This window comes from Bos indicus, chromosome 3 (assembly GCF_029378745.1).
Source record: "Bos indicus isolate NIAB-ARS_2022 breed Sahiwal x Tharparkar chromosome 3, NIAB-ARS_B.indTharparkar_mat_pri_1.0, whole genome shotgun sequence".
NCBI classification, from domain to species: Eukaryota; Metazoa; Chordata; class Mammalia; order Artiodactyla; family Bovidae; genus Bos; species Bos indicus.
Genome location: NC_091762.1, coordinates 94,663,758 through 94,691,290, shown reverse-complemented (window position 1 = coordinate 94,691,290; position 27,533 = coordinate 94,663,758). Strand labels below are relative to the sequence as shown.

Here is a 27,533-nt window from a genome sequence, read left to right as displayed (position 1 = left end):
GAGCAGTCACGCGCAAGTAACCAACCAATAGGAACAGGGAATAAAAAAAGGAGCCAGAGACCGGGCCGGATTCTCAAAGCACCCAGCGAGCTTTTCGAAACCAGAGGTAGGAGGGGCGAAGAAGAAGAGGCGGAGAGAGCGGCGCGTTGGCCGACGGGAGAAGGGCGCAGGACTGCTGCGCAGCGTTTATGACGTAAGCGTGGAGGGGGTTTGAGGTAGCAACTGAGTGGGCTCTGTGGCTCAGAGGAAAATATTGCCCTGAGGCGAAAACTGGTAAGCGAGTGGAGAAAATCCCCCAGCCTTTCCCCCACCATTTATGTCATATTTTGTGCATCCTGCTTCTCAAACCTGGGGTGGAGACTTTGGCAGTGACTCAGCACGTTAAAAGCAGAACGCCGGAAGTATTTTTCTGCCGCCGGATGGCAGCGGCATCTGGAGCTGAGCTGAACGATAGAAATAGTCATTTTGAGTCTCCTTTTTTGTAGCCTGCCAGACATTAGTGCTGCTCGCCTTCAAGGCCTAGAAAGTGCTTAAAAGACAGGTGTAGATGTGTTCACTCTATTGTGCGAAAACATTTTTTAGCTCCCTCGCAGATGAGAGTTCACAGCGTTCAGTTCAGTTCAGTCGCTCAGTCCTGTCCGACTCTGCGACCCCATGAACCGCAGCACGCCAGGCCTCCCCTGTCCATCACCAACTCCCGGAGTCCACCCAAACCCATGTCCATCGAGTTGGTGATGCCATCCAGCCATCTCATCCTCTGTCGGCCCCTTCTCCTCCTGCCCTCAATCTTTTCCAGCATCAGGGTCTTTTCAGATGAGTCAGCTCTTCATATCAGGTGGTCAAAGTATTGGAGTTTCAGCTTCAACATCAGTCCTTCCAATGAGTATTCAGGCTGATTTCCTTTAGGACGGACTGGTTGGATCTCCTTGCAGTCCAAGGGACTCTCAAGAGTCTTCTCCAACACCACAGTTCAAAAGCATCAATTCTTCCGTGCTCAGCTTTCTTTATAGTCCAACTCTCACAGTCGTACATGACCACTGGAAAAACTATAGCCTTGACCTTTGTTGGCAAAGTAATGTCTCTGCTTTTTGACATGCTGTCTAGGTTGGTCATAACTTTCCTTCCAATGAGTAAGCGTCTTTTAATTTCATGGCTGCACTCACCATCTCCAGTGATTTTTGGAGCCCGGAAAAATAAAGTCAGCCACTGTTTCCACTGTTTCCCCATCTATTTCCCATGAAGTGATGGGACCGGATGCCATGACCTCAGTTTTCTGAATGTTGAGCTTTAAGCCAACTTTTTCACTCATCAAGAGGCTTTTTAGTTCTTCTTACCTTTCTGCCATAAGGGTGGTGTCATCTGCATATCTGAGGTTATTGATATTTCTTCTGGCAATCTTGATTCCAGCTTGTGCTTCCTCCAGCCCACCGTTTCTCATGATGTACTCTGCATATAAGTTAAATAAGCAGGGTGACAGTATACAGCCTGACGTACTCCTTTTTCTATTTGGAGCCAGTCTGTTGTTCGATGTCCAGTTCCAACTGTTGTTTCCTGACCTACATACAGGTTTCTCAAGAGGCAAGTCAGGTGGTCTGGTATTCACATCTCTTTCAGAATTTTCCACAGTTTATTGTGATCCACACAGTCAAAGTTGTTAAATTAACCAACTTTTACTGAGCCTCCATCTCGTGTCAGGCTACTACCCTCAAGTCCTTTTTCCCAAAGGTTTTTCTGCTTTCAACAGCTTTTGGTAGGCAAAATGTAATTGAGACCGACATACTGGAAAATGCAACTGCCATACAATATATTAACTATGATATATGGATTCCTAGCACACCAAAGGAATAAATATGAATGAATGGAGAAACACATGAAGCAAGGAGATTTATTGACGATTGTTGTAAGTCTCTAAATTTTTCTAGGTGTCCGCAACTCCAGGCACAGGGAATACAGTCATAAACAAAACAAAAATCTTTGCCTTCTTGGAGCTTGAATTCAAAGGGGGAGAAACATAAAATCGATTTTTTTTTTAAGTGAAAGCTATGACAATGCAGGTTAAATAAAAAGTTTGGAAGGAGAAGTGCAAAGATCCTACTTGAGTAGGAGATTATGAAACAACTAGGGCAGCAGATGAGATAAATTAATTGAAAAATATTGCTCGAATTTCCAGTTTATTTTCAAGAACCTATCATTTTTATAGTAAGTAACTCCACTAGATTGCCCTCCTTCAAAGCAGTGTTTTCCTTTCCCCTTATTACCAATTCCTAGCACAGCTTCCCAGCACATTGTAGTAAAATAGTCAGTGATATTTGTTGTTGAATAAATACCTGAAGTGACATGTCTCTTTAGAGGTACTGTGTTTTTTAAATTCTCCAAAGCAGTAACACATTACAAGTAATGATTCCCAAAACTGGGTTTGCCTCTTGGCAGTAGTTGTTCAGTCACTAAGTCTTGTGCAACTTTTTGAGACCAGGTGGACTTGCAGCACACCAGGCTTCTCTGTCCTTTATCTCTGGGAGTTTGTGCAAATTCATGTCCATTGAGTCGGTGATGCTATCTAACCATCTTATCCTCTGCCATCCCCTTCTCCTGCCCTCAATCTTTCCCAGCATCTTCCAGTAAGTAGGCTCTTTGCATCAGGTAGCCAAAGTATTAGAGCTTTAGCATCAATCCTTCCAATGAATATTCAGCGTTGATTTCCTTTAGGATTGACTGGTGTGATCTCCTTGTTGTCGAAGGGACTCGGGAGTCTTCTCCAGCACCACAACTCTAAAGCATCAGTTCTTTAGCGCTCAGCCTTCTTTATGGTCCAACTCTCACAGAGAAGCCTGGCATGCTGCAGTTTCATGAAGTTGCAAAGAGTCAGAGGTGACTGAACAAGGACAACAAATGTCAAAAAACTGTATCTGGTTCTTTTCTTCAGGTTCTTTTACTCCAAGGACTCCTTGCCCTATATATATATATATGTGTGTGTGTGTGTATATATATATATATATATATATATATATATATTACAGTAGGGAAGCTTCAAATTCAGACAATAATTGGAATTTTCTGACTAGAATCAAAGACCACATCCTAAAGTGTGACCTGTTTTTCCTTTTATAAAGAGACCTCTGAATCTTGCAGGTCACCAGACTATTACTATATATGTGTAGTAACAGGCTATTACTATATTACTATTGAAATATAGTAACAGTCTGTAATTAGGCATTCATTTATTCATTTAGCCAACAAAGTGAGCGCTCTAACATGTACCAAACACTGGGAATAGTAATGAACAAGAAGTTTTCTTGTTCTCTTGAAGCTTACAAGAGGATAAATTGGAAATGTGGAATGTTGATTCTAAGTTGAGTAAGAGTGCAGAGTTATCTATTTTACTTTAGTGTCTAAAATTTCCCTATTAATGATGCAGCATTGTCTTTACAACTCCTAACTGCCAGTAATATCCTTGAGAGAAATTTAAGCACCATTTTGTGAATGGATTTGTTCTGATTTCCCCCTCTTTGAATCACCCCATGGCCAACTTGAGATCACCATAAACCTGGGGTGGATGAAGACATTGCTAAATGTGGGAGGAAAGGCACAGAAAGAGGAAATAGGTAAAAAACATATTTACAGTTAAGTCCTGGGCCCACACTCTAGGCAATTATGCCTTTAGAGCTTTAGTTATTAATGTCCTACCCACTCCACGTTTGGTAGCCTTGTATCTAGGTCAGGAAGTAGGCATATTCTTGTAGAATCTTCTGTTGTGAGACTAAATATATGCAAAACATACCAAGGAATTTGTGTGACTATAAAAATAGTTTTCTCCTGTACTGTAAGCATACTTCTAGGAATAATTTGGTGTTCAAACTTCAAAATAAGTTAAGAGTAACTCTAAAACATATGTGAACTGCTCGTGCTCCTGTGTGTGTTTCAGTCATGTCTGACTCTGTAATCCCATGGACTGTAGCTGCCAGGCTCTCTGTGCATGGAATTTTCCAGGCAAGAATACTAGAGTGGGTTGCCATTTTCTCCTTCAGGGTCTCTTCCCGTGCCAGAGATGAAACCCTTGTCTCTTGCATCTCCTGCATTGACAGGTGGATTCTTTACCACAAGTTGTGTGCGTGCATGCTTAGACATGTCAGTTGTGTCCAACTCTTTGCATCCCTATGGACTGTAGCCCTCCAGGCTCTTCTACCCATGGGATTCTCTGGGCAAGAATACTGGAATGGGTTGCCTTGCCCTCCTCCAAAGGATCTTCCTGACCCAGGGATTGAACCCACATTTCTTGCATGGCAGGTAGATTCTTTACCCACTGAGCCAACTGGGAAGCCCATTTATCACTAGTTTTTCTGTTACAAATACTCCTCATTTGTAAGAGATCCTCATTTCTGATCTAAAGAGACAGATTTTGAGATTCAGCCTGTAAGGGAAAATGTGAAGATATAAAATGACACTTAAAATATATGAATCAGAAATGAGATCATATTACTCCCCTTTTTAAGACCTATCAGTGACTTATCACTTTGAATAAAATCTAGCTGTTTGTCATAGCCTATAAGACTCATACATGATTTCTGTTCTTCCTCTGTGTTTACAGTCTCCTCTACCATTCTGCCCTTTGCTCCATTCATATTGGCTTTCTTAATGTCTTCCAAAATACAAGGGTTTTTCTTGCCTTAGGATCATTATGTCTGTTCCTTTGCTTGGACTGTTCTTCCTTTACATTTTGCATCACTGCTTCCTTCTCACCATACTATGTCAGCTCAAATGTCACCTCTTAAGAGAGGCCTTCTCTTACCATTCTATCTAAAATAAGGGCTTCCCTGGTGGCTCAGGCAGTCAGAATGTGCCTGCAATGCAGGAGACCTGGGTTTGACCCCTGGTTCCGGAAGATCCCTTGGAGAAGGGAATGGTTACCCACTACAGTATATTTGCCTGGAGAATTTCATACAGAGGAGCCTGGTGGGCTACAGCCCATGGGGTCACAAAGAGTCAGACACTACTGAGCAACTTACACCACACATACACACACACACACACACACATTATCTGAATTTATTTTACACACACTTATTATCTGAAATTATATTATTTGCCCATTAGCTTATTGTCTATGTATGTTCTCTATTTTATAAGGTCCATTGGAGAATTGGTACTTTGTCTTTTCTCCCCCCATATACCCAACATCAACAATAGCATCTGATACATAGGGGATATTCAATAAATACTTGTTGAATTAAAAAATGAACAATACAGGAAAAAGGAGGGAAAACTGAAGTTTCAAGAGACCTAGGGATTCAGAAGAGAGGTGGTGGTGGTAGCGGTGGTGGTTTTATCACTGAGTCATGTCTAACTCTTTCAACCTCATTGAATGTAGCCCCCAGATTACATTAAGATTAACATATACAGGGCTTCCTTGGTGGCTCAGTGGTGTGTGTGTGTATATATATATACACACACACATACACACACACACACATATATATATGTATATGTATATATGTGTGTGTTGTTGTTGTTCAGTTCACTAAGTCATGTCCTACTCTGTAATGCAGCACAAAAGAATTCCCTGTCCTCCGTTGTCTCCCAGAGTTTGCTCAAGTTCAGCTATGCATATATAGCTGAATCACTTTGCTGTGAACCTAAAACTAACACAACTTTATGAATCAATTATACTTCAATTTAAAAAAGAAAGTGTCTGGTTTTCCATCAGTCTTCTTCCCTTCCTTTCTGAATAATTATGTCTAATTATTATTAGCATAAGTTATTATGCACTTAGCATAATAACTATTAGCATAAGTGGGGCTAATCAAGATAGAAACCTGCACCCAGATATGCAAGAGCTGCCTGAAGAGAAGTGTTAGAGCATGAGCCATATGAAGAGGGTGAATACGTGGGCTGAGGGTGCAATGTATCAGAGTCCTAGCAGAATAAGGAGGGTGAGGAGAGAGGGCAGTGGTAGTAATGGAGATTGGTTACATACAGGAGTGATTTATCAGATTAGTAAATATACTGAAGATAATGGGAGTCAGTTTCCTCACTGTGTGAGAAGGGAGTTACAGATATGAAAAGATAGGAATCAGAATGAAATCTGTGGTATTGGCCTAGAATTGTGGGTGTCACATGTGAGCTGACAACTTTTAATTGATAGATGTAAATATAGAGGTAGATGTTCATGTACACATGCATATGTGAGTATATATATGCATAACATATTTTCAAGCCATGTTCTCTGAGAGGGCCTGGGAGCAGTGACACCCCAAAAGCAATGAGCATATCTAATACCTCCAACTTTGTTTCTAAATGCTGCTCTCCACTAAAAGGCAATTTTCCACTGAAAGGAACCAGGGCTTGTTGGAGAAATGGCTGATTTCAAGGCTCTAGGGCAGGGAAGGTACAAGATGAATCTGAAACATCTTGTATGCCAAAAAATAAGGAAATATTCAGAGAATGATGAAGACCTGTGAAAACAACACAGAGATTTGCTTGAAGAGGCTCTTATTCTCCCCACAGGAGCAGAATAGGACGACTTGAAAAAAATCAAAATAAATAATGATGGTGAATGATTATAGTCCATTGTATAGAATAGGAATGCATGCGTCTGAACTGATATGAAGAAACAAATAGGGAGAAAAGAAAACTTTGTTTCAGTGGCATTCTGCAATAATGAATGTTGGAATTCCATTCATGATGGAATTATAAAATCATTTGATGATCGTAACAATAATAATCAACCAAGAAACATCTATGCGTGCTAACTTGGTGAAAATTTGATGAAGAATGGGAAATTTGCATGGTCTCAAAGTAACTCCCTGCAAAACTCTTAGTAGTTAAGGAGAAAAGAACAATTTCACAAAGAGAAAGCCTGGCAAGTACCATTTAATCAGTGAACACAGCATCAGTAATGAACAAATTGAACTGTACAAAAAAGATTTTCATGACCCAGATAATCATGATGGTGTGATCACTCACTGAGAGCTAAACAGCCTGGAATGTGAAGTCAAGTGGACCTTAAGAAGCATTACTATGAACAAAGCTAGTGGAGGTGATGGAAGCCCAGTTGAGCTATTTCAAATCCTAAAAGATGATGTTGTGAAAGTGCTGCACTCAGTATGCCAGCAAATTTGGAAAACTCAGCAGTGGCCACAGGACTGGAAAAGGTCAGTTTTCATTCCAATCCCAAAGAAAGGCAGTGCCAAAGAATGCTCAAACTGCCACACAATTGCACTCATCTCACATGCTAGTAAAGTAATGCTCAAAATTCTCCAAGCCAGGCTTCAACAATACATGAACTGTGAACTTCCAGATGTTCAGGCTGGTTTTAGAAAAGGCAGAGGAACCAGAGATCCAATTGCCAACATCTGCTGGATCATGGAAAAAGCAAGAGAGTTCCAGAAAAACATCTATTTCTGCTTTATTGACTATGCCAAAGCCTTTGACTGTGTGGATCACAATAAACTGTGGAAAATTCTGAAAGAGATGGGATTACCAGACCACCTGACTTGCCTCTTGAGAAATCTGTATGCAGGTCAGGAAGCAACAGTTAGAACTGGACATGGAACAACAGACTGGTTCCAAATAGGAAAAGGAGTATGTCAAGGCTGTATATTGTCACCCAGCTTATTTAACTTATATGCAGAGTACATCATGAGAAATGCTAGGCTAGATGAAGCACAAGCTGGAATCAGGATTGCAGGGAAAAATATCAATAACCTCAGATATGCAGATGACACCACCCTTATGGCAGAAAGTGAAGAAGAACTAAAGAGCCTCTTGATGAAAGTGAAAGAGGAGAGTGAAAAAGTTGGCTTAAAGCTCAACATTCGGAAAACTAAGATCATGGCATCTGGTCCCATCACTTCATAGCAAGTAGATGAGGAAACAGTGGCAGACTTTAATTTTTTGGGCTCCAAAATCACTGCAGATAGTGATTTTCATGCAGCCATGAAACTAAAAGATGCTTACTCCTTGGAAGAAAAGTTGTGACCAACCTAGACAGCATATTAAAAAGCAGAGACATTACTTTGCCAACAAAGATCTGTCTAGTCAAGGCTATGGTTTTCCAGTAGTCATGTATGGATGTGAGAGCTGGACTATAAAGAAAGCTGAGTGCCAAAGAATTGTTGCTTTTGAACTGTGATGTTGGAGAAGACTCTTGAGAGTCCCTTGGACAGCAAGGAGATCCAACCAGTCCATCCTAAAGAGCAGTCCCGAGTGTTCATTGGAAGGAATGATGTTGAAGCTGAAACTCCAGTACTTTGGCCACCTGATGTGAAGAGCTGACTCATTTGAAAAGACCCTGATGCTGGGAAAGATTGAAAGTGGGAGGAGAAGGGGACAACAGAGGATGAGATGATTGAATGGCATCACTGACTTAATGGACATGAGTTTGGGTGAACTCCGGGAGTTGGTGATGGACAGGGAAGCTTGGCGTGCTGCAGTGCATGGGATCAGAAAGAATCTGACACAGCTGAGCGGCTGAACTGAACTGAGTGGTATGCAATGAGGGAAAAACCCAGCATACTTCTGTGCTATCCCTGCTGAAAATGTAAAACCTGAATCTAATTAAAAAGAAACATCATAAATACAGATTGGGAGAAATATTCTGTAAAATAATTTACATGATCTTTAAAAGGGAAAGGTTACAAAAATCAAAGGTTCAGGAACTGTTTTGCTTTAAGATTAATGAGATTTGAAAATTAAATGCATCACTATAAAGGACATTATTGGGACAGTTTGATAAACTTGAATGGAATCTGTGGATTAGACAATAGTAATGCATAGATGTTAATTTCCTGACAATGGATGTATAAGTGTAAAAAACTATAAAGCATTCTATATATAAACAGAATTATTATTATTTGCAGTGCCTAATACATAACTGATATGCAAGAAATATTTGCAAAATGGGATGTGGAAACATGCTAAATACTTGGAGGAGAACAGGAGATCATATGTGATATCTGCTCTGAATTGTTTACGGCATATAATTATGGAGATAATATATTCAAAAGAAGATTTAAACTAACTCAAAGTTTATATAAGACAATAACATAAGAGAAGTCACAAGGTTATATATGATAATTGATATAATGTTATCATAATGTTATATACCACTGAGCCACCAGGAAAGCCCTATATAATTGATAATTTGGGGGTGGTGAGGCATCATATGGATAACTTATTCTAAAAGTTTCAGGGGTGGGGAAGGCCTCCTTTGTACCGTTCTTACAAATTTTCTGTAAGTTTGAAATTTTTAAAAAAGGAAAAAACATTACCAAGGAGATCAAAAAGAATACCATTTGAAACACTGGAACTGCATGCAAGTGTCCTAAATGTAAAATATGATTCCAGGAATTGTGTGTAGAAAAACAGTGCTTTGTAGGTATAATGGTAGCAATTGTTCTCCATCTGATCACACTCTCCAAGATCCTGTTCAAGACCTTCTTCCTGCTGCAATCCTTCTGTGAGTCTTTCATCCCACACTTACCATCCATTCCATAGTTGAACTCAGGATACATATTTGTTTTGTATCACTTCTTTGTTGCTTAATCATATGTAACCTTGTGACTTCTCTTGTGTTATTATCTTATGTAAATTTTGAGTTACGGTTTAAGTCTTCTTCTGAATATGTTATCTCCATAATTATATGTTGTAATCAACTTAAGAGGGCTTCCCTGGTGGCTCAGCAGCAAAGAATCCACCTGCCAATGCAGGAGACTTGGGTTTGATCCCTGGGTCACGAAGATTCCCTGGAGAAGGAAATGGCAACCCACTCCAGTATTCTTCCCTGGAAAATCCCAGGAACAGAGAAGCTTAGTGGGCTCTAGTCCATGGGGTTGCAAAGAGTGGGATACAATTTAGTGACTAAACAGCAACAACAAAACTTAAGAGCAGGTATCAGATATGATCTCTTGTTCTCCCAAGTACCTGGCAATCAAGTTTCCACATCCCACTTTGCAAGTATTTCTTGCATATCAACTATGTATTAGGCACTGTAAATAATAATTCCTGTCATATATAGAATGCTTTATAGTTTTTACAGCACCTACACATCCATTATCTCGCTTCCTGTACATAACAACTCTGTGAGGTAGGCGCCAGGACATGATAAACATGCTTAGAGAGGAACTGTGATTTACTGGAAGTCACACAGCTATTTAAAAGCAGAACTGAGATACTTAGTCTTTAGATTCCAAGTCCAGTGCCTTTTCCACACCAGCATAGGAAACAGGTAAGAAGTCTGGACACACTGATGGTCATAGATACTGTATGTTTTCTATTGCTCCTATAACAAATTGCCACAAACTTAGTGGCTAACACAACACAGATATATTATCTTACAATTCTGTAGGACAAAACCCTGACCCAGGTATCACTGGGCTAAAATTAAAGAGTCAGCAGAGTTGCATTTCTTTCTAAAGGTTCTAGAAGAGAATCTATTTCATTGCTCTTTCTAGCTTCCGGAAGCTGCTCACATTTTTTTGCTCATGTCCCTCTTTCTCCATCTTCAAAACAAGCTACAGTGCATCTCTCAATGCCTTTCCTCTACAATTACATCTTCCTTTGACTCTCCCATTTATTAAAAATCCCTTATGATTAAGTTGGACCCACCCAGATAATCCAAGATAATCTCCCTATTTTAGGGTCAGTTGATTTAGCAATCTTAATACCTTCTGCAACCTTAGTTCCCCTTTGCTGTGTGTCTGAACATGTTCCTAGATTCCAGAGATTAAGATGTGGACATCTTTTGGGTGGGGGGACTATTCTATTATGTGTATGTTCTTAAAGTTTCACTTCTCAAAGATGCACTGAGCATTTTAACAACTCATCATGTGACCAATTTTTCCACCTACTAAAAATCAATCACCACATTCCAACAGGATTCTTTGTTTACTGATACATTAACTTTTAGAAATTAGTTTCTATGAAAAGTAAGCCAGAGTTTGATTTACAAAAATTAGCATTATTTGAGTCCATTGGTTCTTAATTCACTTAAGGGACCTGAGGCCAGTGACCTTAAGTAACTTGCCCAAGGCCACACAGCTATTAAGGGGTAGAGCAGGTATTCAAACTAGCAAATCTCTTGGCTTTTCCAATATACCATTTTATCACCAAGATCAGCCTGATTCTAGGGCCTAATGCTCTAATCTAATGCCTGTCATTTAAACATTAATTTGTTGCTTTGGATCATCCATTTCTTATGGAGTGCCTTGAAAATGCAAATCCGTGCAATAGAGGATTAAATAAGATATGTGTTTACATGTGTGTTGGAAAAAAATGTATGTGATGTATGTATGCCTTAGTTTATAAGCAGACAGTTGTGATTGAAAAGAAAAGCCTAGAAATGGTTGGTTTAAGTCCTAACTGCCACCCGTATGATTTTTTTCTGGCCAAGCCATGTGGCTTGCAAGATCCAGGGCTCCTGCAGTGGAAGCAGAGTCCTAACCATTGAACCACCAGGGAATTAATTCCCTGCGTGTATGATCTTTGAAAAGGGCTCAACTCTGGTAAGGGGCTTCCCTCGTGGCTCAGGGATAAAGAATCTGCTGCAATGCAGAAGACGCAGGTTTGATCTCTGGGTTGGGAAGATCCCCTGAAGGAGAGCACAGCAACCCTCTTAAGTTTTCTTTCCTGGAGAATCCCACGGACTGAGGTGGCCCGTAAATAGGCCACAATCCGTAGGGTCAAAAAGAGTCGGACATGACAAACTCTGGTAACTCTCAACAATGGTTTTCCATCTATAAAATACATCTTTCATAGTGTTGTTTAAATGCCATAGTTTAAATGCCATAGGTTTAAATGCCATAGTTCTTGAATATCATGTACACAGACCTGGCCTAAAGTATTAATTAATATGTTATCAGGAACTGTTGGCAAGTATTGACTATAAAGATCCTGATGACTACTTAACTCCCCAGTTGATGGGAAGTAGGTGATTTCTTGATTAATCACAAGGTGGAGCTAGAGCCATGGGAATGTATGTCCTGTTCTTGAACAAGAATTTTGGATTTTAGGTGGGGGGAAAGAAAAGCCTTTCTATTTGAGTTCTGTTTGTTTATTTTTGGCTGTGTTGGGTCTTCGTTGCTGTGTGTGGGCTTTCTGTAGTTGAAGTGAGCTGGGACTACTCTCAGGTTGCAGCGCACGGGCTTCGGATTGTGGTGGCTTCTCTTGTTGCAGGGAGCATGGGCTCTAGGGCTCCTGGGCTCAGTAGATGTGACGCATGGGCTTAGTTGCCCCAAGGTATGTGCAATCTTCTCAGATCAGGGATCAAACTCGTGTCTCCTGCATTGGCAGGAAGATTCTTAATCACCAAACAATCAGAGAAGTCTATTTTTTTTAATTGAAGTATAATTGCTTTACAACGTTGTGTTGGTTTCTGCTGTACAACAACATGAATCAGCTATAAATATATAATATTCCCTCCCTCTTGAGCCTCCTTCCCACTCTGTTTTAGTCTTGACAAAATAAATCCTGTCTCCATTTAAGCCACTGCTGATATTACTCCATTGCGAGAGCTCAGGGGTTTTTGTTTGGCTGGTTGGTTTTTGTTTTACAAAACGAGCCAGATGGACAGAGGAGATTTCAATAGATATTCCTTAATAATGTAAATTTCACTTCTACTTGGAGAAGACTATACAGTTATGAGAGAAAATCTTTAATTCACTTTATTTTCTTTACCTTTTTCAGTCCGGAGAACAGAGGCAGTTCTTGTCTACACCCCTTGCTCCAAAAGGCATATTTATCATTTTTCCCAAGGAGCCCATTGGGTACCCATACAAATAGGACTCCTGGAAGTCTACTTAGCATCCCAAGATTCTAAGGATGTAGATTAGGCTTCTGTTGTTCTCAAAGGATCACTTTGAATGTTTGTTTTTTTAAGCTTGTTAAAAACTTAACTCTGAAGAGGGTGTGGAGAAAAGAACCCTAGTACAGCGTTGATAAGAATGTAGTCACTATGGAATTGGTGCAGTCACTATGGAAGACAGTATGGAGATTCCTCAAAAAATTAAAAATGGAACTATCATATGATTCAGCAATTCCATTCCTGGGCATACATCCAGAAAAGACAAAATCACTAACTTGAAAAGATATCTGCACCTCCATGTTCATAGCAACACTATTTACAATAGCCAAGACATGGAAGCAACCTAAATACCCATTGACAGATGAATGGATAAAGGAGATGTGGCATATATATGTATATACTGGCGTGCTGCAGTCCATGAGGTCACAAAGGGTCGAGCATGTCTTAGCAACTGAAAAACAAATATACTTTACTCAGCCATAAAAAAGAATGAAATAATGCTATTTGCAGCAACATGGATGGACCTAGAGATTATCATACTAAGTGGAATAATTCAAAGACAGATATCACATGACATTACTTATATGTGAAATCTGAAAAAAAAAATACAAATTTATGATTACATAAGGAGAAGGGAATGATAAATTAGGAGTTTAGGATTAACAGATATATACTACTATGTATAAAATAGATAAACAATAGGGACTTACTGCATTGCACAAGGAAGTATACTCAATATCTTCTAATAACCTATAATGAGAAAGAATCTAGAAAAGAATATATACATATATATGTATATATGGGCTTCCCAGGTGGCACTAGTGGTAAAGAACCCGTCTGCCAGTGCAGGGGAGATCAGAGACAAGGGTTTAATCTCTAGGTCAGGAAGATACCCTGGAGGAAGGCATGGCAACCCACTCCAGTATTCTTGCCTGGAGAATCCCATGGACAGAAGAGCCTGGCAGGCTGCAGTCCACAGGGTCACAAAGAGTTGGACACAACTGAAGTGACTTAGCATGCATGCATGCATATGTATATATACATATAACTGAATTACTTCACTGTACACCTGAAACTAATACAACATTGTAAATCACCTACACTTTAATTCACAAAAGAAATCTTGATTTTCAATACATTCAGGCTTGATCTTGTAGACTATATATCTATTTAGAACAACGAAAGATTCTAAATAGCCAAAACAATCTTGAGAAAGAACAAAGCTGGAGGCATCACACATCTTGATTTCAAACTATATTGCAAAGCTATGGTAATCAAAACAGTATGATACTGGAATAAAAACACACAGATCAATGAAACAGAGTAGAGGCCAGAATTAAACCCATGCATATATGATCAATTAACTTAGAGCAGAGGTATCAAGAATATATAATAGGGAAAGGACAATCTCTTCAATAAATGTTGGGAAAACTGGACATCCATATGCAAAAGAATGAAGCTCTTATCTTACACCTTACACAAAAATCAACTCAAAATGGATCAAAGTCTTAAACTTAGACACCAAACCACAAAACTCCTAGAAGAAAACATAAGGAGTAATTTCCTTAACATTGATTGGTCTAACCATGATTTTTGGAGAATTTGGCACTAAAAGCAAAGGCAACAAAAATAAAAATAAACAAGTGAAATTATATCAAACTAAAAAGCTTCTGCACAGCAAAGGAAACAATTCATAAAATGAAACGCAGCCTACAGAATGGGAGGAAATACTTGCAAATCATATATTTGATAAGGGGTTAATATACAAAATACACAAAGAACTCATGACTCAATAGTAAAAAGGCAAAGAATCTCATTTTAAAAAGGAAAGAGGTCCTGTATAGACATTATTCCAAAGAAGACATACAGATGGCAAAAAGGTACATGAAACGGTGCTCAGCATCACCAATCATCAGGGAAATGCAAATCAAAACCGCACAAATCATTGCACAACTGTTAAAATGGCTATTATAAAAATAAAAGACACAAAATAACAAGTGTTGGCAGGGATGTGAAAAAAATAGAACCCTGTACATACACATACACACACATATATATAGGGCTTCCCTGGTGGCTCAGTGGTAAAGACTGTCTGCCAATGCAGGAGATTAAGGTTCGATCCCTGGATCAGGAAGATACTCTGGAGAAGGAAATGGCAACCCATTCCAATATTCTTGCCTGAGAAATGCCATGGACAGAGGAGTCTGGCAGGCTACAGTACATGGGATCACAAAAGAGCTAGACACAAGTTAGCAACTAAGTGTGTGTGTGTGTGTGTGTGTGTGTGTGTGTGGAGAGAGAGAGAGACAGCTGGTTCTCAAGGTCATTAATTTGGTAACATATATTCTGATTCTCGAAAAGGACAATGTAACATGCAGCATTTCCCAAACTTGCTTGACTATAGGACACCCTGTGCTTCTCTTTTTTTTAATTTTTATTTTTTGGCAATGAATATTCTACTCTGTGAGAAAAAAATTGAAAGAGGCTGATTTATAGTTTTGTTTTTCTTACGCTGATCTGCCTGTTCTTAGCTATCCCATTACCCACTATCAGGGCATGTTAAATAAGGCTTCCCTGGTGGATCAGATAGTGAAGAATCTTCCTGCAATGCAACAGACCAAGGTTCAGTCCCTGAGTCAAGAAGATACCCCAGAGAAGGGAATAGCTACCCACTCCAGTATTCTTGCCTGGAAAATTCCATGGACAGAGGAGCCTGGTAGGGTACAGTCCTTGGGGTCACAAAGAGTCAGATAGGACTGAGCGACTAACACTTTCACTTTTAAATGAATAACTTCTAGAATGAGAAATGATGCTCCCTGGAAGTCCTCAGAGAAGCAAGTTGTTCACTGTCATTCCACCAAGCTCGTTCCTCCAAGGACCAACCCAGAGTGGGTTGTAATGACCAAACCCACAGGAAGAATAGTCAAAAAGAAAGGGCTAAAACCTAACCTGACTTCCTACAAGGAATTCAAGTCACAGCCAGGGAACCAAGACTTTTATATATAAATATTTCTTGTTTTGTATTCCTGTTCTGTTCCCCCAAAATGGTTGGTAATAAAATCCTTTAAACAAAATGACTCTTTGAATTTGTGGTCTAAGGAGAAAGAAAGATGAAGAGAGGGTATATTTAATTCTGGAATTGGATTGAGAGAAGGATGGGGTGGAGAGGGAATAGAATAACCCAAAACAGAATTACTGAGTCACCTGGGAGTCCCAAGTGTGCAGGTACAGTTCATTCGTATTCAGTTCTGCATGACAGCCCGTTGTATGAATCTACCATGATATACTTATCCATTCTATAGATCTTTGGTAGTCACCAAGAAGAGAGGGAAAGAGACAGAGTCTGTGGAATATGTAAAAAGGAAGACAGAACAAGGAAAGCTCTTCCTAGCTTGTACAGTGGGATTCAGAGTTTTAAAAAATTCCTTGACTCCCTATCATGGATGGGGAGGTCCTAGGCCAAAGTTGGATATCCATTAAGTTGTTCAAACACATATTTTTGTACTTTCTAGTGTCAACATCATTCTAGCAAAAAAAAAAGAAAAATCTCTGTCCTCACAATCTTTCATTCTAGTGGGAGTTTATTATATTTTATTTTAATTTTTACTGTAAGATATATCACACATACAAAAGGTTATCTACAACATATTAAAGAATAATTATATTAAAGAGTAATCATAAAGCAAATACACATCTACAAACAGCCTAGTTTAAGAAATAGAATGTTACCAGTACATGAGTCCCCCATGTGGCTCTTTTGTATCATATTTCCCTCCCCCATAGAGGTAATAACTGTATTGAATTTTATGTTAATAATTCCCTTGCTTTTCCTTGTAAATTTTACCACAGTGTCTCTGTATCCCCAAACAATATTGTATCAGTTAGGGTCCTGGCAGGAAACAGATGGCACACTCAAATTAGTATAATTTGAGGAGAGTTTATTAAAGGAATTATTTACAAAGGTGCAGGCAGGATACAGAAGAATACAACAACAGGATATTATCTTTAGGCTAGTAACAGTGCTCTTTATCACCATAGGCTTCAAGCAAGAGTAGTGGAGGTGGTTTCAGGAAGCCAGACAGAGAGAGCCTCCTGATAGGAGCTGAGACCTTCATTGGAGGGAATCCAGCTTCCCTATAGCAACCCATAGCAAGGGTACCAGAGAATAAACACAACCCCACTTGCTTCTACCTCTCCAATCTTCTGCTGGTGCCTCCCATCAGCCAAATCTAAGCAGAAGCTACAAGTCATAAAGGGCCCATAGATTGGGTCCACTCAGTGCAGCCTCCTGGAAATGGAAGTGTGGAAAGTGAATCTGGAGGGTCAAACTGAAGTTATCTGGGCAAAATATATTGCTTAGATTTCCCTGTTTAAGTTTACATAAATGGAACCATTTAGTATGTTATTCTTCTGTTACTTACCTTTATTGTTTATTCATTAAAATAGTTCAGTTGTATAGCTACGTGTGTGTGTGCTCAGTCACTGTGTCCAACTCTTTGCAACCCCATGGACTATAGTCCGCCAGGCTCCTCTAGCTATGGAATTTTCCAGGCAAGAATACTGGAGTGGGTTGCCATTTCCTCCTCCAGGGGATCTTCCTGACCCAGGGGTTGAACCCATGTCTCTTGCATCTCCTGCATTGGCCTGCAAATTTTTTACAACTGAGTCACCTGGGAGTTCCAAGTGCGCAGATACAGTTCATTCATATTCAATTCTGCATGATAGCCCATTGTATGAATCTACCATGATATACTTATCCATTCTATAGTTGACAGACATTTGGACTGTTTCTGGCTTTTTGCTTTAGAATTCTTATGTATATCTCTTGCTATGCAAGCACAAGAATGCATATACATATGCAGTTGCTAGATCATGCAATGTGTGCAAGTTAAATATGTAATACCAAACTATTTTCCAAAGTCCTACTAATTTAAACTCCAACTAGCATTAAATGAGGGTTCCTGTCACCCTACAGTTTCACCATAACCTGGTTATGAGTTTCTAATTTTTGTCAGTCTGGTCAGTGAGAAATAGTGATTTGTGATTTTAATTTTCACCTTCTTGTTTCTAACAAAGTTGAGCATCTTTTCACATGCTTTTTGGCCTTAATACAATGGTATTTTTCCTTTTGCTCATTTTACTGTTGAGTTTTTCTCTCTTTCTTTTGTCAGTCGTATGTTATCAATATCCTCTCCCCTTTAGATTTGTTTTTTCACTCAGAATAAGGTTATGTTAAATTAGACTTTTTTTCCTTCATGGCTTGCACTTTTAGTTCCCATTTAAAAAAATCCTTCTCTATCCTGAAGTCATAAAAATATTTTCCTATTTTGTCTTCTGAAAGTTCTATTGTTTTACATTATGCTTTGAGATTTAAGTCTTAAATCTAGCTAGTACTGATATTTGTATATAGTATAAGTTAGGGATCAGATTTTTTTTTCCATATAGATAACCAGTTAGTGAATAGTCCATCTTTTCCCAACTGATCTGTAAATGCTTTCTGTGACAAAAAAAAAAAAAAAAAAACACTAATTGTTTCCGTGTATGTATTAATCTTTTCCTGGATTCTCAGTGTATTCTGCTGACCTGCCACAGAGCTTGAGAATCTACCCTTAAGGACTTCAGTGTTCCTGAAGGCTCTTATTTGATATTAGTTCCCCTGGAGAAAATATATTTTAATCCATTACTTCTCAGATCATCTCAATGGGAGAATAATTTATTATCACCTAGCATACATCAGGACTGAGAATGTGGTTATTTTAATGTTGGGAGAAGAATGGGGGAAAGAAGGCTCTAAGATAGCATGAAGACACTTGTTACATCAAAGGTGGTTGCCTTTGCAAAGGGGAACAGATTAAGGAAGATGACCTTGATCCTAGCATCCAAGGGATATTTATGCAGATCTAATCAGCTGAGGCGGAGAAGGCAATGGCACCCCACTCCAGTACTCTTGCCTGGAAAATCCCATGGGCGGAGGAGGCTGGTGGGCTGCAGTCCATGGGGTCGAGAAGAGTCGGACACGACTGAGCGACTTGACTTTCACTTTTCACTTGCATGCATTGGAGAAGGAAATGGCAACCCACTCCAGTGTTCTTGCCTGGAGAATCCCAGGGACAGGGAAGCCTGGTTGGCTGCCGTCTATGGGGTCGCACAGAGTCAGACACGACTGAAGCGACTTAGCAGCAGCAGCAGCAGCAATCAGCTGAGGGCAAGCATGTGTATGGAGCAGAAGTATTTCTAGAATCATTTTTTCATATGATGTGAAGAAATCTGCTTATGTAATGAGTAAAATATATACATATACAATAACATAGATGAAAAAATAGGTACTTTTATTTTTAGCTGCTGTTTTAAAGAGTCACTTTATTGAGTCATGCACAGACAACCTAAGTATTTAATTTAGACAATTACCAGCTGATTCCCAGGTATTTTGTATATACACTATGAAAGGCAGAAAGACACCAATACGGAAGGTAGAGACTTCTGTTTCCATAGGCACAACTGTGATCTAGGCAGTTTTTGTAAGAACTGGGAGCTGGGAAAAACAGCTCCCTATAAGTGCCTGGTGGTGGACGCTGGATACTGCTGCCAGCTTATTCTTAAAGAAGAACAGGGAAAAAAAGATTCTTCAACTTAAGCAGACTCCGGAGGTTTGAGGGAAGGATTTTTAAAAGGCCTTTGGCCATGAAGTGCTTTAAATTTACGCCCACCGGTACAAACCGTTATTTCTTTTTTATGGCTTCCTCCAGAACTAGCTTGATTGTGATCTCTTCATCCTCTCAACACCCTTCCAAAATGCCATCGCCATTGCCACCTTTCAGTTAAAAATCTAAGATAGCAGCTGCCTTGTCTAGGCATCATCCCATCTGCTGATCAAGAGCATTCAATTTTCTTCATTCAGCAAATAGCCACTGAGCACCCTTAAAGTGCTGTAATCTGTGAAGGACTTGGGATTTGAGATAGAAGTAAAACTCTCTTCCCTGGCCTTCCGTAACTCACTTTCTAGTGGTGGTAAAGGCAAACGGTTGGGTCTCATAGCAGTTTATTTCTTAAAGAATGCCCTAGGAGGGTCCTATAAAGCACTGGTGCAGCTGTCAAAGCCAGAGAGGGGTCTGAAACATGGGCAGTCGAGAGAAGAGAGATCCTCTCCTCTTCTGTCACTGCTGGAGTGAGTTGCTTTGGGTATGTTTCATGGGATGAGATGGCTGGGTCTCCAGCACCGGTCCCTGCTCTTGCCACTGGGAGAATCCCTCACCAGGGAATCTTAGGATGTGAAGAAGGACAGCATCCCATCCCAGTGCTACACTCAGTCAAGAATTGCATTACTCCTTACTACTTTATAAGTTAACCCTCACAGCCATTTCCCCAGGTACAAGATTGACCAGGGAAACCCCTACAGAAAGATAAAATAGCTGAAAATTCAGTATCACTGCCTCACAGACTCCCAACCACCATTCTCTTTCAATACTTGTCTTGATTTTTGAACTAGTTCAGTGGTTCTATCTTTCTTCATTCTCTTGGTGATTTTGTTCATTTGAAAGGATTTATATTAGGAGTCATCACACTGTCATGGTGAAGCACTGGGACTCTGAGGTTTCAATGCCTGCTCTGCATTTACCAGCTGTGTGGTCTTAGATAAATTAAATAACTTCTCTGTTTCCTTATCTACAAGATGGGAATCTTATAAGATTGTTTTGACGATTAAACTGATGTAGTGTCCTCCTCAGTAACCATGAAGGATCAGTTCTAACACTGCTGAGGATACCAAGATCTGTGGATGCTCAAGTCCCTTATATAAAACGACATAATATTTGTACATGGCCAGTGCACATCCTCCAGTGTACATCAAATAATCTCTAGATTACTTACAATACTTAATACAATGTAAATAGTTGTCAAACGTGACAAATTAAAGTTTTGCTCTTTGGAATTTTCTGGATTTTTTTTTCTGACTGTTTTCAACCTGCTATTCATTGCATCTGTGGATACAGAACCCACATATATGGAGGGCCAATTGTATATGTAAAGTGCTTAGACTAGTACCTAGAACATAGTAAGCACAATATAAATGCTACCTAGTATCAGTTATCAACTATGTGCCAGGCATTGGTCTAAGCTCTTATGTTAATGCATTTAATCCTCACAATAACCCTAAGAGGTTGGCATGATTTACAAATGAGAGGTTTAAGTAAAACAGAGGTTAAGTAACTTGCCCAAGGCTCTGAGGGTATAGCAGTGAACAAAACAGGCAAGATCCCCACTGTCTTGAAACTTGCATCAAACAAATAAAATAATTTCATGATGATTAATGAAAATTTATTTTCATAATGAAAATAAAACAAGTTGAGGGGTATGATAGAGTCAGGGTACACTTCTCTGAGGAATGACATTCCAGGGACTCCCCACCCTTCCCCATCATTGACCTGTGTTCATAGCTACCCTGGTTTACCAAGGTAAAACATTTCAATAACTCTGAATCTTGTTAGTGAAACTATTGGAGTCTCATTTCCTTCATTTAAGTAGGTCTCCAGACTCCTGCACACTTGCCTAGTTCTTGCCTGGTTTATTTCACAGGAAAAAAAAAAATTGTGTTCAGTGTCATTGGACAATCTATTCCCACAAGTACTCAGAAAATTACAATATGGCACAGTAAGTTCTATGGCAAAGGAAAACGGGGATATGGTTTCTCAGAGGAGGCACATAAGTGAGCTTGGAAGACAGAAAGAAAGAACAGCAGATGTAGAGGCTCCAGTCTAACATGTGCCCCACTCATCTCAAACCAAGAAAAGGTTGTCACTTGTTTTATTGGCAGTCCTCTCTGAACTACTACAGTTTGAAAATACTGTTTACTTGCTGTGTGAAGGTGGCATAACAGGCACTTCCAGTACACTCTTGGGTAGTAGTACTTATGAGGAGGCCCAACTACTTCTGCTGGGATCTCTTGAGCCCCTGAGTTTTCTATATCTTCTACCAGGACATGAGGGTAGAGGAGAACATTACTCTTGAGGCTGCTGCTAGCCCGTATAGTACCTGTATTAATCTCCTAAGGGTGCCATAACAAAGTACCACAAACACAAAAGAAATGTATTCCCTTACAGCTCTGAGGCAGGAAGTCCAAAATCAGGGCGTTGGCAGCATTGATTTCTTCTGAAGGTTTTGAGGAGGAATGTTTCGTACCTGTTTCCTAGCTTCAGGTGGTTACCAGTAATCCTTTGCATTCCTTGGCCTGTAGCTGCATCACTCCAATTGCCACCTCCACCATCACATAGTCTTCCCTGTGTCTGTTCTGTGTCTCTGCGTCCAAATCTCCCTCTTCTTGTAAGACACCAGTCATTGGATTTAGTGCTACACTTATCCATAGTATGGCCTCATCTTAACTTGATGACTTCTGCCAAGACCCTATATCCAAATAAGGTCACATTTGTAGGTACCAGGAGTTAGGACTGAATATGATGTCTACCAAAGTTCTTGGCCTTCCCCAATCAATAGGAATTGATCAGAGGCCAGACAAATACAGGCAAGGCTTTATTGGGGCCCCTGCTGTAGCAGCAGGGAATAAGAACAAACAACAGTTTCCCTTGCTTGCACCTTGCCACTCCATAAGTGGGCGCAAGCTTATTCCTTTCAGGACGTGAGGGTAGACGTATGTCCAGGGGTCTGGTGGAAGGGTGGCTTAGGTATTTTGCTTGCCCCTTAGGTGGTGGTGTGTGTAGCGGGTGTGCTCAGTTCTCTTGCTTTTGTTCCTGACCCCCTGATTTTGCTCCAGGCTCTTCAAAAGTGGCATTTGGATTTTTTGGTCTCTTTATATCTTTTGTCCATAATTTTGCTCTAACTGTACCATGCACACAGTTATTTTTAGTCCCGTATAATTTCTTTGTATTTGGTTGCTTGAGGAGAGGTGTGTTCAGGTGCAAGCACTGTACCAGTGCAGCAAAGGGTCCCAGGTCCCAGCCTATCTCAAATGTATCTTTTAGGGGGATGCAATTCAACCCACTACAGCATCTTTGTGCAAATTGGAAGCAGGTATTCCCTTGGGATGGATGTTGCCCCTCTACTCACAGTTTGGTGAGCAGATAGCACCTTTGGGTGAATTATACAAAGGACCCTTCCTCCTGGTAGAGGCAGCCCCACACTAGGACACAAAACTCAGCACCTGGAGCCCAGGCTGCATTTCAACCGCCATTCAGTTCACACAGGCCCTCTTTGCAGGACACAGCCTATTCAATCATTTCAATCATATTCATCCTGCTGGCTCTGCACTCAGCTGGCTGCCTCGGGTCTCCACAAACCCTCATCCCTTGCTATCCTTGCCTGCGTTGTTCTTCCATTTCCATACTCAAGACTGAGTAGAACTCAATCTTGTTCTCCTATGTCCAGTCTTTATGTGTCTTTTGTGAAATGATCTGATTCTGTATCTCCTATGAATAGGTGGTATTTATGCCTGGTCAGCACCCATTCTCTTCTCATCTGAAAGCAGCACCCAAATTTTCCTTAGGGGCCATCACTCCTCTCCCACTTGGAGTTCATCTGGTTTCAGTGGGACTAATTCCGTTTTCCAAATGCAGAGATGGGCACGAGGTGCAGGTTCAGCCAATCAGAACGCTTGCCTCCTGGTATAATAATTGATCCTAAAACAGGTACATGACCCAAGACTTTTGCTAAAACTATTGAAGTATCCATCGACAGATAAATGAATAAAGATGTCACGTATGTATACAATGAAATAACTACTCAGCCATAAAAAAGAATGAAATAGTGCCATTTCCAGCAACCTAGATGGACCTAAAGATTATTCTAAGCAAAGTAAGTCAGAAAGAGAAAGACAAATACCATATTATGTCACTTATATGGGGAGTCTCAAATATGACACAAATGAACCTATCTACAAAACAGAAAAAAACTCAACAGACATGAGAGAAGAGACTTGTGGTTGCCAAGGGGGAGGGGTGGGAGGGAGGGGTTAGAAGAAACTAACTGGGAGTTTAGGATTACAAGATGTGAACAGAGAATGGATAAACAAGGTCCTACTGTAAGTACAGAGAACTATATTCAATATTCTGTGATAAACCATAGTGGAAAAGAATGTAAAAAAAAAATGTATGTATAACTGAATCACTTTGCTATACAGTGGAAATTAACACAACATTGTAAATCAGTTTTTTTAAAAAGAAAGCTATTGAAGCAACCTCACTCTCTTTTTGTAAAGACGGCTACATGCTAAGATAAACTTGAAGCAACCTGAGAATGAAGCCAACCCAGAGGAGAGTAAAACTGAGAGATAAATGGAATCCTGATAATATAAATCAATCACCTGGTTCTAGGTGAGCCTGAAGCTAGATACACTCCTGGACTTTGCAGTAACATGAGCTAACAAATTCCCCTTCCACCATGATCTCTTTTTTCCCCCTTGTGATTATTAAATGTGGGTATGTGTCACAAAATCAAAAGAATCCTCACTAATGCTGTATCTAACACTTCCATCACTTCTGCTCTGTTTCCAAAGCTTCACATCGTCTCTGGCTCACCAGGGTCTTGGTGCCTGTGTCCTTACAGATGAATAAGAGTTAACCAGGCTAGAGAAAAGGAAAGGGCTTCCCATCACACCATGGTGGGGATGAGTGAAGAACGATGTTATACTTTTGGGAAGTTGGTAAGTGGGGAGTAGGTTCTACCCCTTTGGGAAGCTGCCATTTCTGTCTATACTTTTTCATTTTCCTGTGGGCTGAGCACTCTCTCCAGCTCAGCCATGTATTGAGCAGCTCTCTTGCTCCTCAGTGCTCCAGCAGTATATCCTAACCCACTGTTGGGCATCAATACTGAGCCATGCTCCTTGGAGACACACACTGATCCTTGTAATTCTCTGCATCCTCTGCATCATCCAGCACAGAACTGGGACCAAGAGGATCTTCATAAGTACAGCCTTCCTCCTCCAATAAGCCTTCCCTGTTATAGTCTGCCCTGATATCCCCCTTTTCTGAGTCATTCATGAACTGTTATCTTGTCTTGTGGCTTTTATTGCATCGGTGCTGGAACTGTCTCCCTAGTTCCTAAGATCTCAGATGGCAGGAGTCTTTCCCCAAAGCTCTTGGCACAAACTCAAGGAAGAGTCATGCATAAATGATGCATACTTCAGATGAACTTTAATGCACATCCCAACACTGCCACCATGACGAGGGTAAAGCTATATTAAGAAAAGCCAATTTATATCAATACGACGTATCAATACAGAACAAGGAGACACCACAGATATTTGCAAATGGGATCTTTCCTTTTGTTACTGTGTATGCCCTGGTATTTCTTTATATTTGTACAAACTCACAACACTACATGACATTTCATATTTCATATGTCACTGAGAAGGGGTGTCAGTAAGCAGAAAATAAAAAAAAGCAGGAAAACATCTGTTTAGCTAGAATCTGATGGAGGGGTGGGGACGTGAGAGTTATGATCCTTCTCTCTGCTCAGTCTTAAGAGAGCAACAACTCCGATTTTTGCTACTTGCTTCTCTGGAGGAATTCTTCTCAGCCTGTTGTAGTACATCTGCTAGGCTGGCATGAGATAGCTTGGTCCCTGATTGAATAAATTAAGAGTCATTGGGAGAATTGAAGATGTTGTGCAAACTGAGTAAGGTGACATTTCGCTGTGTGACTCGGGAGAGCATCTGCCCCTGTGATGGGAGGAAAGCCTTTGCTGCTCAACCCTGCTCCAGGGTTTCATTTTACTGAGGGTGTGGGTGCCATGAGGAATGTGTGTTCCTTGCTTCCTTCCTTCCCACAAGCAGAGAAGAAGACAGATGTAGATACAACGGATGCTCAGGTTTTTTCTTCAGCTTGTCCTCCCCCTGCCCACAATACACAGGGTTCAGGACCAAGACTGCCCACTCCTGGGGGTAGACCCTACCCGGTTCTGAAATCAACCAAGCCATTTGCTGCTTTCTCTATGTAGTCTTGGCTTGGTTGCTTCTCAGATGCAGGCCTCAGTTTTCCCCATCTGAGTACTGGAAATTCTAAAACCCACATTACAGGGTTGTATCAAAGATCATTAGGGCTTCAGTAAGAAAGTGTTTTGGGAACTGTAAAGTGCCAAACACGTGACTAGTCATTTTTGTTATGCTATTCTAATCACAGTGCATATGGACTCCACTGTCTGCCCCTCCTGGGTCCCCACCCAGTCTCAGTTCACTGCTCTGCTCATTCAGTCCCACATGCACTGGTTAATTCCTTTCAGTGCTCTTAGCCTCTGGAAGTTTCTCTGAAGTCAACCAAACCTCTGGGTGTAGGGCATGCTGGCTCTGATATTTCCACGTGAGGTTAGGTGACTGGGACCTAATGTGGGGGAAGGGGAAAGGAGGTGGAGGGAGGAGGGGATCCTTGGAAATGGCTCTGGGAGGGGTATGCTCAGTTTCATTCTATGATGAATGCCATCTGTTGCCTACCCCAGCCCTTCCCAGTGGTTCCATCTTATATGCCCCCAATTCCTAAAATGTACTTTCATTTGACTGTCACAGGTATTTTGTGAAGTAGATACAATTATTAATCTCATGTTACAATGAACACATGTTTGTCCAAGGGCTTCCAGGCAGTGCTAGTGGTGAAGAACCCACCTGCCAATGCAGGAGATGTAAGAGACGTGGGTTTGATCCCCTGGGTCGGGAAGATCCTCTAGTGGAAGGTATGGCTACCCACTCCAGTATTCTTGCCTGAAGAATCCCATGGACAGAGGAGCCTGGCAGGCTACAGTCCAGAAGATTGTAAAGAGTTGGACATGACTGAAGTGACTTAGCACACACACACGCACACATATTTGCCAAAGGTCACACTATTTGTATATTTCAAAGGCAGGACTCAAACCCAGGTCTCCAGGATCCTGGTTTCCTGTACATTGGAGGAAATCTCTAACAGAGGCTCCAGAACACTATAAATCTCATTTTTGGCTTATTCTTCACTTCTGGAGGCTGGTTTCTACATTCTGTCAGGTGTCTGGGGGCAGCCAGCCCAACAAGGTCATGCAACAGAACTGTTCAAAGCCATTTTCTTGGATTCCCTTCCCTTATTCCCAATGAGATTCTTTCTCCATCCACTTTCCAAGTCCAGGCTCCATCTCCTCCTTACAGGCCCTGTCCCACCCCCATTGCTCTGTTGCTCATAGTGTTTACACAGGGTCTTTCCTGTATCTGCTCCAAGAGCCCTTACAAAGATCCTAGGTTGGATTTTCGCCCTGCTCTGCCCGACTGGGATGACCTTCTGCAGCACAACTGCCAACACCACACATTTGGCACTTACTATTTGTGTTAGGCCCTGCACTAAAAACTTTATTTATACTATTCTCACATTTAATCCTCTCAACAATTTCTTGAGGTGAGAATTACTTTTCCATTTACTTATGAAATAATTGAGGCTCTGAGAGAGAGTAATTTGCTCCAAGTCACACAACTAGTTAATGATGAAGAACCAAATTGAACCTGGGTCCGTTGAACTACAAGCCGTCTTCTTAAGACCACTCACTGCACTGCATATTTGGTCCTCATTCTGTGGTCTGAAGTTTAGAGGGATTGGAAGATAATTCAGCACATGCAAATCTCTCAACCCTTTAGTTTCCAGGATCCCAGCTGCATGATAGAGACTGCCCTCAGAAAGATCTTACCCAGCTGAGCCTGGCATCCACTTAGTGCTCTATAAATTAGTCCTCCTTGAATTGGAATGCATTTATGGCTCTTAAACATTGGCTGCCCTAGTATTTC

At 40.6% G+C, this 27,533-nt stretch overlaps 1 long non-coding RNA gene across 1 annotated transcript; it reads left to right on the top strand.

Moving 5' to 3' along the window:
• Positions 1 to 50: 50 nt before the first annotated feature.
• LOC139182239 (uncharacterized) lies at positions 51 to 15,870 on the top strand. Its single transcript, XR_011565887.1, has 2 exons — positions 51 to 273; positions 15,595 to 15,870. It is a non-coding gene; the product is annotated as an uncharacterized lncRNA (long non-coding RNA).
• Positions 15,871 to 27,533: the final 11,663 nt, after the last annotated feature.